This window comes from Penaeus vannamei, chromosome 10, assembly GCF_042767895.1.
Source record: "Penaeus vannamei isolate JL-2024 chromosome 10, ASM4276789v1, whole genome shotgun sequence".
In the NCBI taxonomy this organism is placed as follows: Eukaryota; Metazoa; Arthropoda; class Malacostraca; order Decapoda; family Penaeidae; genus Penaeus; species Penaeus vannamei.
In genome coordinates, this window is record NC_091558.1 from 3355770 (window position 1) to 3360769 (window position 5000).

General features: G+C 39.0%; 1 protein-coding gene across 11 annotated transcripts in view; it reads left to right on the forward strand.

Moving 5' to 3' along the window:
• LOC113816194 (uncharacterized) overlaps positions 1-5000 on the forward strand; it is a 91964-nt gene that overhangs the window by 18512 nt on the left and 68452 nt on the right. For 7 of the 11 annotated variants that reach the window (XM_070126234.1, XM_070126240.1, XM_070126233.1 and 4 more), the window contains exon 2: positions 285-593. The exons of the other annotated variants lie outside the window; for them this stretch is intronic. The gene's annotated coding sequence lies outside the window, so the exon portion shown is untranslated. The remainder of the gene's footprint in view (positions 1-284; positions 594-5000) is intronic. 11 annotated transcript variants of the gene reach the window in all.

Sequence of the window (5000 nt, forward strand, 5' to 3'; positions counted from 1 at the left end):
TTCTCCGTGTATGTGTGTGTGAAGAAATGAGTCATGTAAACTATTTCCCTTTCTATCTATCTGCCTTTTTATCCATATATCTATATACATATATATGTATATATAGAGGTGTTTAACCAACTCAACTTCGGTTCAAATGACATTTAAATTGTCAGAACGCGTCTTATCATTATAAACAAACGAAAAATAAAACAAAAGATATTGAGTGAAATATAAAAAACGACATTTTGATAATAATCCCTCTGCACTTCTATTTTTTTTTCTCTTCCAAATTTCCTTTCTAGAATTGACACTAAATCCCCACTTCCTCTAAAAACCGTGGCTGTCACATGACGCAGGGAAGACAGCGCCACCCTATGACAAACCTCTGAAAGGGAAGAAAAAGGGGGAAAAGAAAGTGCGGGGTTCGAACAGGGTGGAGGAGAAGGAGGAGGGACTCGAGAACCGAAGCGAGTGAAGCGACCGGAGCGCCATGAGCCTCGCCGCCGCCATGGACTTGTTGGACGTCACGTCTGTGGTGAAGTGATCGGCGAAGTGTGCCGCCGGTGGGTGACACGGGATCATTTGGATGAGCGGCCGACACTGCACTTGAGGTGAGTACTGCTTTGGCTTTGGGTTTGGGGTGGGGTGGGTGGGGGGAGGGGGGGGGCTGGGTGGGAGGTGGGGGAGGGGGAGGGGGGGCTGGGTGGGGGTGGGAGGTGGGGTGGGGAGGGCGTGTCTGTTTTAGTGCTCGGGGATGGTATGGTGTTGGTGTTGTTCTTTTTTAATCTATATTTATCTATGTATATGTTTTTGTTTTGCTTTATTTCATTTTTCTATTTTTGGTGATGGCATGGCGTTTTTATTTATTTATTCATTTATTTACTTTTTTCATTTATTTGTTTTTAGTGATGGTATGGCGTTTTTTTTATTTTTTATTTATCTTTTTTTCTTCTAACAATCGTTGGTGGTATATGTGTTTAATATTAGTTCCTGTGTACTTGTTTTATTTGTCGATAGTTTGGTACATTTATGTATTTTTAAAGTGTTTAAGTGTTCTTGTTACATCATCAATATACGTTTTTTTTTTTAATTCATGGATGTTAAATACAGGTAATTGATATGCAGTGCTGATATCAAAGTGTTCAGGATTTAGTTTCATACTAATTACTGCATTTGATATTAGATAGATTTGATAGGCGAATGCGCAACACTTTAAATTTATCTAAAACAATGTAGATATAATTTAGTCCATACTTTATCACTCTAAGTACACGGACAATCCTTAATACATACAATATTCCACTCCCTGTAATGGATTGGATATATTGCATAAAAAATAATTACATCGCTGTGTATGATTTATGATGAGAAGTCCTGGAAGACAGCATCACATGTCACGTGACAATTTGCAAGTGTTTGTTTATGTCCTGCATTGCAGATTTTACCCTCAGTGTCTTGCACATGGTATGGTTCTCCGATCTGCAACCTGTGTATGAGTGTAATTCTTGTTGCGATCACAGTATTAAGTAATCAAGTTGTTATTATCATTAATTTCTTCTAATCATAGATAATTATTTTCATCTAATCATAGTTATTATTATTATTTTTTGTTTATGTGAGCCGTTTGTGATTTTTCCTCTACAGAATGGTTATTTTTCATGTTCCAGTTAATCAAATGTAGAAAAGGTATGAATGAGAATGGATATCTTCACAATACATATCTTTTCTACATTTGTTAACATGAATACGGTTCATCCAGTTGGTCAAGTTGTATTTGTAGAAAGATTGGATAACGTTTCAGATCCTGGTGAGAGGTATTTCAAAGTCTATTTTCTTGATCACACTTGGTCATGAGGCAAGCTTAAGATTTCAACATGCGATGGTATCCACTTCAACTCTCTACCACATGCTCATTCTTTTGCACGGTATACATTTATTCTGGTATCATTATCAACAATCATAGTTTAGTTTAGTTCTTTATTTGCCACCCCGGCTAACTGCTATCATTGTAATTATGATTTTATCATTATTATTGTCCTTATCATTGTCATTATCAGCAAGCTGTGGTACACTTTATGCATGGTCAAAGCATTATATGATAGTATTACATTGAAAATTTGGGCTATAACGTTATTATGATCTGTACTATATTTAATTAAAGAACAATTACACAGTCCTTTATCTACCAAGCAGGCGTACATCTTGGGCGTGGAAAGGCAGTGTTATATTTTCCATGTGGTCATTTGATATTACATTCCAAATCTAGGATACAACATAGGTATATCTTCCAAGACATCAAATGATACGAAACAGTTACATAGTTCTCCATACCCCATGCTAGGTGGTCTGAAAGGCTGTATTACATGACACTCTGAGATATAATGTACAAGTGTTCGGTTATATTCTTTACTGCACAATTTACATTTGCTTCGACGTGACAATCTGTACTGACCTACCAATACAATCTATATCCCAACCTGATTCTTGCGGTCACAATATCACGATGTCTTGCTCTTATTATATATAAACCATAGATAACACACACCTTGCATAAACCGGTCATAGTGCTTTATGCTCCAGCTTTTAGGCCTTTGAAAATTAATAATAAACTCAGGCGTCTTGTTCTATTAGTTTAGTTTAGTCCTTTATTTACCACCCTGGCTAACTGCACAGGCGTGGACAAGCTGTGGTACATTTGATACATGGTCAAAGCATTATATAATAGTATTACAGTGTAGATCTAGATTATACAATTATTACGGTCTAAAATATATATCATTTAAAAGAAAAAGAACAATCAGTAATTTATCTACATATAAACGAAATAGGGCGCACCCGGACCGTAGATTTTCACACGCCGCGAAAACCGTTTGGGCGAGCTGCCGATGGGCTTTTGTTACTCACTATCGATCCATTCCGGCGTGCGTGCGTGCGTGCGTGCGTGCGTGGATGTTTAATTCCCCCCCCCCCCCCCACCCAGCCGATACTACCTCTTTCCCCAAGAAACACTTTCTGTCGCAGCAAACGTGACAAGTCGTCTGGACATCTGTGAATACATCTTCTTCTTCTTCTTTTTCTTCTTCTTCTTCTTCTTCTTCTTCTTCGTCTTCTTCTTCTTCTTCTTCTTCTTCTTCTTCTTCTTCTTCTTCTTCTTCTACTTCTTCTTCTTCTTCTTCTTCTTCTTCTTCTTCTTCTTCTTCTTCTTCTTCTTCTTCTTCTTCTACTTCTTCTTCTTCTTCTTCTTCTTCTTCTTCGACATTCGACTTGAATCCCATTGGGGTACTGGATCAGCCGCTCGAGTTTTTCCCTTCTCCATATTCTTCGATCTTAAGTTTCTTCTTCTTCTACAGTACCTAGTGTCTTCATATCTTCTTAATCAAATATCTGTGTATCTGCTCTGGTGTCGAATCAAGACGCCATGATTTGCTCGAGGGAGTGTCTTCCTTCACGGTCTCAAGTAGCTTTTAACGCTCGGTGCTGAATCTCTTATGTGCAGTAGGGCTCCCGATGAGGGGCTATATTTTGGCTATTTTAGTACCCCCGGGAACTTTATTGGCTAGAGTCTCATGGTTATGGAACATTTCATTATAACAAATAGCTTTATCGTTCGTTAACATTATCACGGATGTTTTTTTTTTCTTGGTTCGTGATTTCATTATATGTGAATTATATCATAGACTGAGAAGAAACAAACAACAACAACAACAACAACAAAAACGCAAATACACACGCAAGCAATCGAATGAAAAATAAATTACTGCAAAGTACACATGAGTATTCCAAATACGTCTTTTATGACACGCAATTCGCACATTGAATTATGAAAAGACGTGACGATTTGTAAAAAAAAAAAAAAAAGTCAAGAGAGCAAGAAATGAATTAAAAGAAAAAAGAATAGTTTCTTCCCGTTTTCTTCCTCCTAATTGCTGATTATCTCTGACCGCGGCTGAAATACGAACAGGAGAGGAAACAGATCAGCAAAGATGAATTGTTTGATGTGCCTGGTTTGACAAACAAGACTGTAAATAAAAGGGAAAGCCTTATACTAAACACACACACACACACACACACGCACACACACACACACACACACACACACACACACACACACACACACACACACACACACACACACACACACACACACATATATATCGTGTGTTTATGTGTGTGCGTATGTGTGTGTATGTGTGCATGTGCATGTGCGTGTGTATGTATATGTGAGCGTGTGTGTGTGTGTGTGTGTGTGTGTGTGTGTGTGTGTGTGTGTATGTATATGTAAGCGTGTGTGTGTGTGTATACATTCATACACATAAACACTCCATAAATACACATTGGTTTACGCACAACTACATATAATAAAACCAATATAGATGATTCGGCAAAGAAAGCGGGTGAGTTACCCAACACCATGACAGCGTCCCTCGCGTATCTTCTCCCTGCCTTTAGCGGAACCTGCGGCATGTGTGCAGTAGAGGGAGCAATTGATTTTGTCATTATAGTGCGCCTCATACAAGCTACACGCACTTTGCTGTGTTTGCTGGTACGGATGGGGTGTCCTCTTGTTCCCCCTTCCCTCATTCCCCCTTCTATGGCGATTTGCACCCCCTCCTCTTCTATGGCGATCTGCACCCCTTCTCCCCCTCTATGGCGATCTGTACCCCCTCCCCCTTCTATGGCGATCTGCACCCCCTCCTCTTCTATGGCAACCTGCACCCCAGATCCTCCCCAGTGTAAGGGTATTTATTTATTTTTTTTTTTTTTTTAATTTCTTTCTCTTCTTTTAATCGCGTTTTCTGTTCTTATTCTTCTTTTGATTATCTTGTCTGTTTTTTGTTTTCGTCTCTGTCTATCTGTCTGTCTATCTCTGTCCCTCTCTTTTTCTCTCTTTGTCTCTGTCTGTCTGTTTGTCTATTTCTCTTTCTCTCTCTTCCTCTGTCTTTCTGTCTCTTACTCTCTCCTTCTCTCTCCCATCTTCCTCTCTCTCTCTCTCTCTCTCTCTCTCTCTCTCACTCACT